Here is a 14,714-nt window from a genome sequence, read left to right as displayed (position 1 = left end):
CAGCTAGCTGTTAAAGGGGGTGCCTGGTCAGAGGACCCTGAAGTAATAGAGGGGGTACCCAGGGGAAGACTGGGCCAGGGGGCAGGGGGGCAATTTCCCCCTGGGCCACTCTGATGCCCCATAAAAAGGCTGCATCGCTTCTGCCACAGACTTGCCTAAAGGATTCCTGGTGAAGAAAAGTAAAAAGTCCCTGCCGCTGACCTACTGAGTGTGGGATGAAGACAAGAACAGAGCGAAGGCTCCCAGCCCCCCCCCCCGCCCCAGCATGGATGGTGTAAATTGTGTCTGAGCAGAGGCCGGTTCCATGCCCCACTGGAGACTCTCCTACCCCAGCCAGCCCCAACCAAGCTGTCCCAGCTCCCCCAACTGCCCCCTGCTGGCCAGGTCGGGAACCCGGTTTCGGTCAGTGAGTAGAGAGTACCTGGAGTGTTGCTTCAGCCTGGAATGGGGGTCAGGAGGAGGCCTGGAAGAGGGAGAGTGGGAGGGGGGTCAAGTTGCTGCACCATGGGCCTCTGGTTTGTACATGCCCCCTGGGCCAAAAGTTGCCAGTCAGCCCCTGAGGGTACCTAGGGAGAGGACCCTTAAGTGTGAAAGGGGGCGCCTGTAGTTTGGGCCCTGAAGAGTCAGTGTACAGTGGGAAGTGTACAAGTTAAGAGTTGCAGCAGCACAAGTATCTACACAGAGCTACCTTAGCCAGTAAACAATAAGGGGTAACCACCCTTCTCCTGCGCTTGGTATCCAGGCCCCTCGACCACACTCCTCACGGGACTGACAACTGGCTTCTCAGATGGCTAAGGTCTTGCTGCTCTTATCGGACTGGGGTAGTCCACTGGTACTAGAAGCAAAAAGAACAAAAAAGGGCACACCGACCTAGCGCATTATCCTCAATAAAAGGCTTTATTTAAGTGACATTAAAAATGGCTACTCACAGACGTAGATAAAAGTATAACGTATCAAGCTGGATTGCTCAAATGTCCGTGTTTAGTCCATATAATCGTCCATGACCGATGAGATGACTGACGCGTTTCGAGTCATGGCTGTCTCTTTGGTTTAAATAGTGATGTAGTGAGGTAGCGATCCAGTCACTGCCCCCAGGTGGGAGTGTCCCCTCCCCGGGGGCAGTGTTTAAAATCGAGGTTCCAGTACAGTTTCAGTACTACAGTATCTTTAGGCGTCAGGAAGCGCTGGTCGGCATTCAGCTGGCGTCAAGGCAGTGCCAACAGGCATTTTTCTTCAAGTGTCCCAAAGTGTACCTAGTTGAGCCAGAGGAGTATCCCACTCATTCCCTTCTCCTATCCCCTAAACACAATAAAACAAAACAAACCAAAGATGCCGGAATGGTCATTGTCTCAGTTCTCACACCTGGGTTCACAACTCAAAAGTGTTGGAGGTGTCACCGGTAACAATGGCAGACCCACATCAAGCACAAGGCCTGGAAAAACTGCTACACACATTTCAGAGTATTACACTTTTTAAGCACTTTTGCACTTTATTATGTAGTAGTTATATATAACATATCTATGCATTGCAATTTTCTTGATAATTAGTTTACACATATGAGAGGTAATATTTTTTGGTTATTCTTTGCAAGCACTGTGGTTTTTGTTTTGCAAATAACTTTTTTTGTTTGTTTAAGGCAGAGTATAGAAAAGTTAGATCCTGTTAGTTTTTTCTTGCTATCTGTAGCCCCATTGTGGAGAATTCTCCATAATTCATGTACAGGTGTCCCTAAAGCAAGAAGTTATGGAAAATCTTAAGCAAGGACACTCAAAGCAATTATAAACTGATGGAGGTTTTAGCCTTCCCCCACTCTGCTAAAAAGTGCCCTTGTTCATGTTTTGTTCCTATCAACATTGGAAGTGAGGGTAAAGCTCTCCTATGGGGACCGATACAACAATATAACATGTAACAAGGGCCTTCTTTAGAGATGGCCTTGCGGTTCGCCCATCGGTCGGTTCGCGGCGAACTTTGCTCGTTCGATGTCCGCCGATCACATATGTTGATGTTCGCAGCCGCCATATTCTTTTACATTATGAAGAACTTTGACCCATGACACATCCATCAGATGGTACAGGACAGCCAATTGAGACATTTAAGCACATGGACATACCTCCTACCTTATAAATAGACCTGATCTGGCTGCCATTTTATATTCTGACTTTTGTCAGTGTAGGGAGAGGTTTGCTGTGTGGAGCAGGGACAGACTGTCAGTGACACAAATCGCTCAGTAATAGGTCCACAAAAGTCCTTTTAAGGACTGGTATAGGTGTACTATTGTTTGGTCTATATTCTGTCTTTTGTCAGTGTAGGGAGAGGTTGCTGTGGGGAGCAGGGACAGACTGTCAGTGACACAAATCGCTCGGTAATAGGTCCACAAAAGTCCTTTAAAGGACTAGTATAGGTGTACTATTGTTTGGTCTATATTCTGTCTTTGGTCAGTGTAGGGAGAGGTTGCTGTGGGGAGCAGGGACAGACTGTCAGTGACACAAATCGCTCGGTATTAGATCCACAAAAGTCCTTTAAAGGACTGGTATAGGTGTACTATTGTTTGGTGTGCAGTATATAGGGGTGTAATACACTTATAATATACTTTCTAATATTGAAAGCATATTATAATGTATTTGGGTACTGCAGAAATTTTGCCTCTTTCGCTGCATTAACTCTGCTACACACAGTGACAAAAGTTACTAGAAAATATTTTTTATAACTGGTGCGATAAACCAGTGGCCCCCCAAAACCAAAGATTGAAGGGGGGTGTTATATAACAATATACTTTCATAAAGTGTATTTGGGTACTGCAGAAATGTTGCCTCTTTCGCTGCGTTAACTCTGCTACACACAGTTACAAATGTTACTAGAAAATATTTTTCTTAACTGGTGTGATAGACCAGTTGCCCCCCAAAACGACAGATTGAAGTGGGGTGTTATATAACAATATACTTTTATAATAGTGTATTTGGGTACTGCAGAAATTTTGCCTCTTTCGCTGCGTTAACTCTCCTACACACAGTGACAAAAGTTACTGGGAAATTTTTTTTAAAACTGGTGTAATAGACCAGTGGCCCCCCAAAACGACAGATTGTAGCGGAGTGTTATATACCTTCTTCCACATATACTGCGCTTCTCTAGAGACTTTTGTCACAGGGTCATCTAAAAAATGACAGGCAGAGGAAGAGGCAGGCCCTTCCGCAGGGGTGGTAGGGGTAGGGCAGGAGAACCCGGCTGGAGCCAAAGTGGGAAGTTGCAGAAGGTGCGTTCGATTACGTCAAAGGACGCGCCAGACTTAGTTGAGTGCTTCGCTCAGCCTTCCTCTTCTGCACCTTCCTCATCCTCTCTATCTGCACCCTCTTCACTCTCTGCTGTGTGCACCCGCACAGACACCACCACCAACACCACCACCACCACCATATACCCTCCGCTTGAGGCACAGGAATTATTATCCGATCCATCACAAGGCATCTGCAGCCATTGTTGGCATCGGATCAGGAAGAGGAGGTAGCAACAGCCGCCACTCAGCAGTCTGACGACAGTACCCAGATCAGCTCAAGGAGGTTGGTCCCCGCTGTTGCTGCCTACTCCGAGATCTCAAATGTTAGTGGTGGGGACGGTGACGTCGATGATGACGTGTCTATGGACGTCACGTGGGTGCCCACAAGAGAGGAAGAGGAGGGGAGTTCAGAGGGAAAGATGGACCAGCAGATAGGGAGGAGAAGCAGGACGCACTTACATTGCATTTGAGGGACAAACCAGACTGGTAATGTATCAGGAGTGAGCTATCAACCATGTATGGTCACATCTGGCGCTCCCAGGACACCGGGACATGACTCCGCAGTGTGGGCTTTTTTTAACCTGTCCGCTGCTGACAATAGTGTCGCCATCTGCAGCCTTTGCCGTCAACGCATAAGTCGCGGTATGCCCAACACTCACCTAGGGACAACAGCCTTAAGAAGGCACCTAGACTCCCATCACCAAGCCCAGTGGGAGCAAGGCCGTCAGAACCCACAAAGCCACACTCCAGGCTCTCACTGTCCAGCCTCTTCTCCTTCTCTTCTCTCCTCACAATTGTCCTCCACTCCACCTTTCATCAAGCCGTCCAAAAGTTTTTCTGGAAAAAGGCAGGCTTCCATGGCCGAAATGTTTGAGCGTAAAAAAAAATTATGACGCCGAATAACCCTCTTGCCCAACGGTTGACCGCTGGCTTGTCGGAACTGATAGCCCGCTAACTACTGCCAGTTGGAGGCCTTACGAAATTTGTGCCCATTGGAACACCACAATGGAAGGTCCCAGGAAGGAAATACTTCTCGCAGAAGGGCATCCCAGAGCTATATGGCCATGTTCAGCGGCAAGTGAATGTATCTCTGGCACACAGTGTCGGTGCCAAGATACATCTGACCACAGACACGTGGTCTAGCAAACACGGCCAGGAAAGGTATATAACTTTTATTGCCCACTGGGTGAACCTTCTGACGGCAGTCAAGCATGTAAGCCGTGGCACCCGTGTAGATTTGGTTTTACCGCCACGGATTGCATGCAGGTCTGCCTTTTCTTCTCCTCCTCGGCTGACTCCTCCTTTTCCGCTGCTACCGTCTCTTCCGCTGCGTCGCCCAAGATCCCCAGAGCCTATTTGACATGCCAGGTGAGACGTTGCCATGCTGTGCTGTGTCTGTTGTGCCTGGAAGCCAAGAGCCACACTGGTCCTGCCCTACTTCAGCTTTGCATTCACAGGCAGATCAGTGGCTAATACCGCTCAATTTGACAGTTGGTAAAGTGGTGTGCGACAACGGTGCCAATCTGCTGAGCGCACTGAAACAGGGCAAAATGACACATGTGCCATGCATTGCACACGTCCTGAACTTGGTCGTGCAGCAATTCGTTGTCAAATACCCTGGGGTCCAGGACGTCTTGCGGCAGGCCAGGAAAATCTCGGCCCATTTCAGAAGATCTTACACAGCCATGGCTCGCCTTGCTGACATTTAGCGGCAACACAACCTGCCCATCAGACGTCTTTATTGTGACTGCCCAACGCGATGGAACTCAACCTTGTATATGCTTGATAGGCTGCTCCAGCAGAAACGTGCAGTTAGAAACGTGCGTACTACCTGTACGAACTCTGCGGCAGGACAGGTTCTGGGGAGCTTGGTTTTTTTTCACCGCGCCAGTGGCTGCTCATGCGCAATGCATGCAGACTTCTGCTGCCATTTGATGAGATCACCAAACTGGTCAGTTGCAGCCAGGGCGCCATCAGTGACATTGTACCTTTCGCCTTCTTTCTGGAGTGTGCATTGCGTCGTGTCATTGATCAAGCCGTGTAAGAGCAGGAGCAGGAAGATGAGGAAGTCGCAATGCTGGATGAATTCCCAGGGGGGGCTACTCCATATGAGACAAGTCAACAACAGGAGTCTGAAGAGGAGTCAGACGAGGGTGGTGCCGGGGCAGATGAGGAGGAGCAAGAAGAGCATGCTTTAAACCTTTCTGGGATCCCTGGTGTTGTCCGTGGATGGGGGGAGGAGAACGAGGACGACATTATCCTGGATGATGAGCAGGAGCCAAGCCACTACACCGCTTCTAGTTTAGTGCAAATGGGGGCCTTCATGCTCCAGTATTTTCAGTATTTTAAGAGGGACCCTCGTATAAAAAACATAAAGGGTAAGGACCAATACTGGGTGGCAACGTACTTAGACCCCCGGTACAAACGAAAAATGGTGGAAATGGCGGAAATGTTACCATCATCTGTCAGAATTAAGCACTTCCAGGCCTTGCTTCAGGAAATGCTGCATTCTACTTTTGCGTGCGCTGGCAGAGAAATTTCCACTCACAGAGAAACAGTTGCGGGTAGCAATCCAACAGCACCTGCAAGAAGAGGGCGGTTTGAAGATGTGTTGGTCACTTCTAATATGAGATCATTCTTTCAGCCGACCCATCCACAGCTGTCCTCCGGATCCAGCATCAGGAAATGCCTAGACCGACAGGTGTCCGACTACATCGGGTTAACGGCCGATGTGGACGCTCTTAGAAGTGATGAACCCCTGGATTACTGGGTGGGCAGGCTTGACCTCTCGCTAGAGCTTGCAGAATTTGCAGTGGAACTGTTGGCTTGCCCCTCGTCCAGTGTCCTGTCTGAAAGGACTTTCAGCGCAGCAGGGGGGATCATGACCGATAAGCGCACTCGCCTAGCTCACGACAGTGTTGACTACCTCACATTTATAAAAAGGAATGAGGCATGGATCTCGGAGGAATTCAACACATGTGACCATTAGACCATGTTTGATTCAAATTCCTCATGACAGCCCACAAATATCCGCCACCACCCATAACAATTCATGGTCTCTGTCTTAGGTAAATACAGCAGCATAAAAGGCCTTTTATGTCCGTTGAATGCCTAATTTTTGGGGCCTGTAATGGCCGACACTTACTTCTGTATCCTGTGAATGCCTAATGTACCTCCAGCCACAGAATACAAAGTTCTTTGCTGTCAGGTGTACGCCTGTTGGCTAATTTTTGGGGCCTGTACTGGCCGACACTTACTTCTGTATCCTGTGTATGCCTAATGTACCTCCAGCCACAGAAAACTAAGTTCTTTGCTGTCAGGTGAATACCTGTGGGCTAATTTTTGGGGCCTGTACTGGCCAACACTTACTTCTGTATCCTGTGTATACCTATTGTACCTCCAGCCACAGAATACAAAGTTCTTTGCTGTCAGGTCAACGCCTGTTGACTAATTTTTGGAGCCTGTACTGACCGACACTTACTTCTGTATCCTGTGTATGCCTAATGTACCTCCAGCCACACAAAACCAAGTTCTTTGCTGTCAGGTGAACGCTTGTGGGCTAATTTTTGGGGACTGTACTGGCCGACACTTACTTCTGTATCCTGTGAATGCCTAATGTACCTCCAGCCACAGAAAACCAAGTTCTTTGCTGTCAGGTGAATGCCTTTTGGCTAATTTTTGGGGTCTGTACTGGCCGACACTTACTTCTGTATCCTGTGAATGCCTAATGTACCTCCAGTCACAGAATGCAAAGTTCTTTGCTGTCAGGTGAACGCCTGTTGGCTAATTTTTGGGGCCTGTACTGGTCGACACTTACTTTTTTATCCTGTGAATACCTATTTTTTTAGACTGGCATTGAAAATCAATGGGTCTGTAAACGTTCCGCTAAATTGTGGAACGGATGCGGACCCATTTTACAGCCGTGTGAATGGACCCTATATGCATTTGAGATGTATTTACCGGCTGATGTCAGTTCTGACTGATTTAGAAAAAAAATGTAAAAAAATTTTGCTGAAAAAAAATAAAAAAATGATGGCAACTTTTCCAATAGCAATACTTCTGGTATGTCAGTGTCCAAGTTGTGGGCTTATGTGTGCACAGCTAGTAAGTATTTTGTCGATGCAAATATGACCTGGAGGTTTTTCATGTTCGCCTGCCATTAAAATGAGTGCAACTAAACCCCTGTTTTTAACGCATACTGTTAGACAGGTTAATTTGGTTGGCTGGTTGGTAAGTTGTGACTGGAAATCTCATTGTTTTTTTTACCTGCGTCCGCCCTTCCAGTGCTCCTTACCATTAAGACCAGTTATAGGTGGAGGTGGTGACCACTTTTTGTATTATCGTTGATATTTATATTGAGCCAGGCAACGCACTGACACCTTTGCTGACATTGTGCGATGTGCTGGGTGTTTAGTATAACCCTGTGCCTTTAAGGAGGGGTGGGCTGCCTCTTGTCACCGGTCCTCCATCTATCTTATCAGAATGCATGTGCTCCCATTGTGGAGACTCTTTAAATTGTAGAGTTAGGGACTGCAGATAACAGAGTGCCTTGCCGGGGCCTGCAGCTTACGCATGTATTTGCAAATGTGTGCAACTAAACCCCTGTTTTTAACGCATACTGTTAGACAGGTCAATTTGGTTGGTCACTGGCTGGTTGGTAAGTTGTGACTGGAAATCTCATCGTTTTTTTTTACCATTAACCACCTCCCATCCGCGCTACAGCCTATGTACGGCTGCAGCGCGGACTCACATTTTCGGGAGGCCGTCTTTAAACAGCCTCCCAGAAACAGGCTCCCCGCGCGCTCCCGCGAGCGCGCATCGGGGAAAATCTGTGTCGGCCGTGTCCCTTGGACACAGCCTGATCACAGATCGTGGTGAATGGCCAATCACAGCGGCCATTCACCACGTGATCGGACCGTCCAATGAGAGATGATCTCATATGTAAACATATGAGATCATCTCTCATCGCCAGCGCTCCTTCCTCACACGGAGACTGCAGTGTGAGGAAGGAGGAGAGCCGATCAGCCGCCGGGGACACAGAAGAATGTAATCAGGGCACTGATTACCAGTGGCCTGATTATACAAGGTAAAAAAACATACACTCAGTGCCCACAGTGCCCGCCATCAGTGCCCCCATCAGTGCCCACAATCAGTGCCCATAGTGATGCCAGTCAGTGCCCATCAGTGCCTGCTCATCTAGGCACTGATGAGCACTGACTGGCAGCACTATGGGCACTGAGTGTGGGCACTGATGGTGCTGCCCATCAGTGCTCATCAGTGCCGCCCATCAGTGCTCATCAGTGCCACCCATCAGTGTCCATCAGTGCCATCCACCAGTGCCCATCAGTGCTGCCTATCAGTGCCCATCAGTGCCGCCCGTCAGTGCTGCCTCTCAGTGCCCAGCAGTGCCACCTCTCAGTGCCACCTCTCAGTGCCCAGCAGTGCCACCTTTCAGTGCCCATCAGTGCCGCCTATCAGTGCTCATCAGTGCCGCCTATCAGTGCTCATCAGTGCCGCCTATCAGTGCTCATCAGTGCGGCATATTAGTACCTCCTCATCAGTGCCCATAAGTGCCACCTCATCAGTGCCCATAAGTGCCACCTCATCAGTGCCCATCAGTGCAGCCTATCAGTGCCCATCAGTGCCGCCTCATCAGCACACATCAGTGAAGGAGAAAAATGTATTTATTTTCAAAATTTACTCGCAGAAAATAAGAAAAACTTTTTTTTTTTTCAAAATTTTCTGTCTTTTTTCTTTTTTTTGTAAAAAAGAAAAAACCCAGAGATGATTAAATACCACCAAAAGAAAGCTCTATTTGTGTGAAAAAAAATGATAAAAATTTCATATGGGTACAGTGTAGCATGACCGCGCAATTGTCATTCAAAGTGTGAGAGCGCTGAAAGCTGAAAATTGGCCTGGATGGGAAGGGGGTTTAAGTGCACAGTAGGCAAGTAGTTAAAATGAATGGGGTTCGTGAACATTTGAACGAGTTCGCCGATCGCGTTAGCGAACCGCCCCGGCAGATGTTCGTCCATCACTAGTCTTCTATCTTGTAAGTATGGAATGATGGTACTTCTATTTGTTACCGAATTCATTTTCACATTAGGAAAATCTGGTGAAATTTGGAGCATATTTTCATGTATGCATATTTCCAGCCGAATCAAAAATGTAAGTCTCATTAAGGTTTGATGAATTCCCTAATTTTCACTTTTAAAGCGTAACTCCACTTTTGTTGAGAAAAAAAACATTCCCCTCTGGGAGATTTATGTACATTACTAGAATTTTAACAAACTTTGTTGCAGATTCCTACCTTTTGTTATTCTGAAGAAATCATTGTTTGTTTCTCTGTGCCTCTGTGCTGAGTGGGTCAAATGGGAGTGCTTTCATAATTATCTATCAGCTGTGCAGCTGTGGAGCACTAATGAGAAAAGCTGGTGTTTCTGCTTCCCTTTAGATGTGTTCCTATTGGGAGTATCTCACCAAAAATGAAATTTTTGGTCCAGGGGATGCCAGAAATCAGACTTACATCTTAGTGCAGACTTCTGGGAAAATCAGTGATCCAATCACACAAGCAGGAAATGATGTTTCTGGGGTGTGGTCAGTACACATTCTGTGTACAGAACAGCTCCAGGTAGCCATATTGCATTGCATTTTCAGAAAATTACAACGACTGCAGATTTAAAAGTAAAGGTAAAATTTAATAACATTCAATTACAATATGATTTGTGTTGCAATCATACATGCTATATTGTTTTTTCTTTATTTGCTATTTTTTCCCCCCACGAAAGTGGATGTACCCTTTAAGTAATGATGTGGATACTCGCTATCTGCTTCATTTATTTCAATTGAGCGAAGCTTTATGATTATTCCTGATGGCCATTAAAGCATGACCAAAGCACATTTTCTTAAATATATAAATGACACAGCTGTCAGCAAAAGCCAGTGGGCAAGTCTCATGAGAGTGCACACATGGGCATATGTATTAGACACATACACGTACTACATTGGATGTGCTGTGGGACTTAAGATTTCACAACATTTTCAAGCTAGCTGACTGCAGGCTTCTGAATAACTGTATGAGTATTCATGCACAAGCATTCCAGAAGTCTTAGGTCATGAATATTAAATAGCCACTTATTTTATATATGTTTATTTTGTTTTACATTCTAACTAGAATTAAAAAAGTAAAATACATTTATAATCCCATGATTGTGTATGTGTATTTCTATTTGGCCACATTTTAAAGAGCACTAGTCAAAACTGAGTATATGCAAAAATGTAAATATGTATATCATGTGCATGCTTACATAAAAAAACATTTATTTTGTTAAAATTAAAGGACTTCAATGAATACATAAAGGTAAAAAAACTTTGAGCTTGTACACCTACTTTAATACAAACTTATCTAGGTACATCTCTATTCCCATATGGCAATGTTTCACAATCTAAAGAGCAGCATATCATTTAGCAGAATGAAATTACAATTTGTTAGACACCAAATTTATTATATATTTTATGCATATTTCTGTTAGTAGGTTTAATGAGTATTATTACTTTCTGGACATTGCAATATAGGCATGTTTGGTGTCTCACTAACTGGTATTTTTTTAAGCATCAGTGTAATCACTGATATGGAATGGAGATATGGAATGGGAATAACGTTTGGCTCTGGGAGTTCAGTTATAGATGAAAATAGGTCACTTCTTCTAGTCTGACAGATATGCACTCGGCAGTTGTTCTCCAAACTCTTTACACATTTGTGACAGGCCTCATTGGAAGTCCTTTGAATATTTATACAGAGGCTTGTATAGAGGCTATACAGAAACTTTAATTTTGTGGTTGATTGTGATGATGTCTTAAAATCCTAACTCATTTCATCCTGTAAGGCAAGGAGACATATGCTAGAAAACAGACTACTATGACCATAAGAACGTGTGCTTGACTTTAGCACAGGGGTGTCAAACTCAACTTCATTGGGGCCGAATCAGCATTATGGTTGCCCTCAAAGGGCAGGTTGTATCTGTAAGACTAGATGTCCAGAGAACCCTACTCCCCCTTAGATCAGATGTAAAGAGCCCCCCCCCCCCATCAGAAGTCAAGTCCCCCACCATCCCCTACATCGCTGTGTACCTCCTTTACCTTGTGCTGCTGCTTGGGGTAGAGCTTGGAAGCAGAATGTGTAGGGTCTGGAGGAGGACCAGAGGAGGGCTGGTGCCTGCTGAATGCTGAGACCAGGGGAGACGAAGACAAAGGGAGTGCTACAGTTGCACAGAAAAGCACATAATCTGGTGGAAGAGTTCTGTCTTCCTCTCTGCTACCAACTGCAGAGACAAGGAGGGGGCGGAGAAGAGGGGGATGCTTCAGCTGCAGGAGAGGTGTAAGGACTACATGAAATGGCCTGGAGGGCCGGATTCGGCCCACGAGCCTTGTATTTGACACATGTACCTTAGTGAATTCCTATTCTGATATCTGAGATATGAGTGCTTCAGGTTCACTTTTAGTACCTATTCAATATCAACAGCCTGGCAAATAAGCTTACAGGCTTACTAAATCAGGTCCCTGTCAGTGGATGTGTTTGTACCCTATTAAAACAAGGCTTGTATGTACTTTATATACAGGGCTTATATGCAAGAATGTATTTATATGTCATTCAACCCTAGAACCACCTAAATGATAGAATCCTTTGCATAAGTTCCACTCCTTGTGTTATGCAATCATTTAAGTAAAATGTGTTGCTGGAAAAAGCTATTGGAGGAAGCATTAAGGCTCCGTTCACATGTCAGCGTTTTTGGGCGTTTTTGGAGCGTTTTTCTGCTCACTGATCAGCTCTCAAAACGCCCAACAAGACAAATCCCATTCATTGCAATGACCCCTGTTCACATCTGAGCGTTTTGACGCCCTAAGGAAAACGCCCAACGCTCAAAAAAGTACTTGAGCTTCTTTTTGGGCAGATCACAGGCGTTTTGTCCCATAGACATCAATGTAAAGTGTTATTTGGCGTTTCACAGGTGTTTTACAAGCGTTTTACAAGCGTTTTGTTGCTCCTGATCAGCTCAAACAGCACAAATCTCCACCCAGCTCTCCACCCCCTTGGCACGCCTCTGTGAGCACATTTTCCGGCAACATGGAAGAAAGCAATTTCTTGTTAGAAGCAGAAGCTTTTATTGCACTTATCCGGACAAACCCCAGTCTTTATGACACTAAAAATGTTCATTATAAGAACAGAAACAAGAGGCAGGGGGCATGGGAGGAAATAGCTGCCAAAGTTATTTCAGGGTGGTCGACATTGAGTAAGAAGCAGCAGCATGAGAAAGGTAAGTGTTCAATGTGTTCTGCATGTCTTGCCTTGTGTCTGATTTCATGTCTGCATCTTTACAACAGCATGTATGTGGGGGGAGATATGTGTTGCATTGCATATCAGTGTCCACCAGTGCCACGTATCAGTGCCACAGATCAGTGTCACAAATCAGTGTCCACCAGTGCCACGTATCAGTGCCACGTATCAGTGCCATGTATCAGTGTCCACCAGTGCCATGTATCAGTGCCACAAATCAGTGCCACAGATCAGTGTCCACCAGTGCCACGTATCAGTGCCACAAATCAGTACCACAAATCAGTGTCCACCAATGCCACGTATCAGTGCCACAAATCAGTGCCACAGATCAGTGTCCACCAGTGCCACAAATCAGTGTCCACCAGTGCCACTTATCAGTGCCACAAATCAGTGTCCACCAGTCCCATGTATCAGTGCCACAAATCAGTGCCACGTATCAGTGTCCACCAGTGCCACGTATCAGTGCCACAAACCAGTGCCACGTATCAGTGTCCACCAGTGCCACGTATCAGTGCCACAAATCAGTGCCACAAATCAGTGTCCACCAATGCCACGTATCAGTGCCACAAATCAGTGCCACGTATCAGTGTCCACCAGTGCCACGTATCAGTGCCACAAATCAGTGTCCACCAGTGCCATGTATCAGTGCCACAAATCAGTGTCCACCAGTGCCACGTATCAGTGCCACAAATCAGTGTCCACCAATGCCACGTATCAGTGCCACGTATCAGTGCCACAAATCAGTGTCCACCAGTGCCACTTATCAGTGCCACAAATCAGTGCCACAAATCACTGTCCACCAGTGCCATGCATCAGTGCCACAAATCAGTGCCACAAATCAGTGCCACAAATCAGTGTCCACCAGTGCCATGTATCAGTGCCACAAATCAGTGCCACAAATCAGTGTCCACCAATGCCACGTATCTGTGCCACAAATCAGTGCCACGTATCAGTGTCCACCAGTGCCACGTATCAGTGCCACAAATCAGTGCCACGTATCAGTGTCCACCAGTGCCACGTATCAGTGCCACAAATCAGTGTCCACCAATGCCACGTATCAGTGCCACAAATCAGTGCCACGTATCAGTGTCCACCAGTGCCACATATCAGTGCCACAAATCAGTGTCCACCAGTGCCACTTATCAGTGCCACAAATCAGTGTCCACCAGTCCCATGTATCAGTGCCACAAATCAGTGCCACGTATCAGTGTCCACCAGTGCCACGTATCAGTGCCACAAATCAGTGTCCACCAATGCCACATATCAGTGCCACAAATCAGTGCCACGTATCAGTGTCCACCAGTGCCACGTATCAGTGCCACAAATCAGTGCCACAAATCAGTGTCCACCAGTGCCACAAATCAGTGCCACAAATCAGTGCCACAAATCAGTGTCCACCAGTGCCATGTATCAGTGCCACAAATCAGTGTCTACCAGTGCCACGTATCAGTGCCACAAATCAGTGCCACAAATCAGTGTCCACCAAATGCCACGTATCAGTGCCACAAATCAGTGCCACGTATCAGTGTCCACCAGTGCCACGTATCAGTGCCACAAATCAGTGTCCACCAGTGCCATGTATCAGTGCCACAAATCAGTGCCACGTATCAGTGTCCACCAGTGCCACGTATCAGTGCCACAAATCAGTGTCCACCAATGCCACGCATCAGTGCCATAAATCAGTGCCACGTATCAGTGTCCATCAGTGCCACAAATCAGTGCCACAAATCGGTGTCCACCAGTGCCACTTATCAGTGCCACAAATCAGTGCCACAAATCAGTGTCCACCAGTGCCATGTATCAGTGCCACAAATCAGTGTCCACCAGTGCCACGTATCAGTGCCACAAATCAGTGTCCACCAATGCCACGTATCAGTGCCACGTATCAGTGTCCACCAGTGCCACGTATCAGTGCCACGTATCAGTGCCACAAATCAGTGTCCACCAGTGCCACTTATCAGTGCCACTTATCAGTGCCACAAATCAGTGCCACAAATCAGTGCCACAAATCAGTGTCCACCAATGCCACGTATCTGTGCCACAAATCAGTGCCACGTATCAGTGTCCACCAGTGCCACATATCAGTGCCACAAATCAGTGCCACGTATCAGT

Source organism: Pelophylax lessonae (assembly GCF_965119305.1).
Source record: "Pelophylax lessonae genome assembly, chromosome: 1".
Lineage (NCBI taxonomy): Eukaryota > Metazoa > Chordata > Amphibia > Anura > Ranidae > Pelophylax > Pelophylax lessonae.
This window is presented reverse-complemented; position numbering follows the sequence as displayed.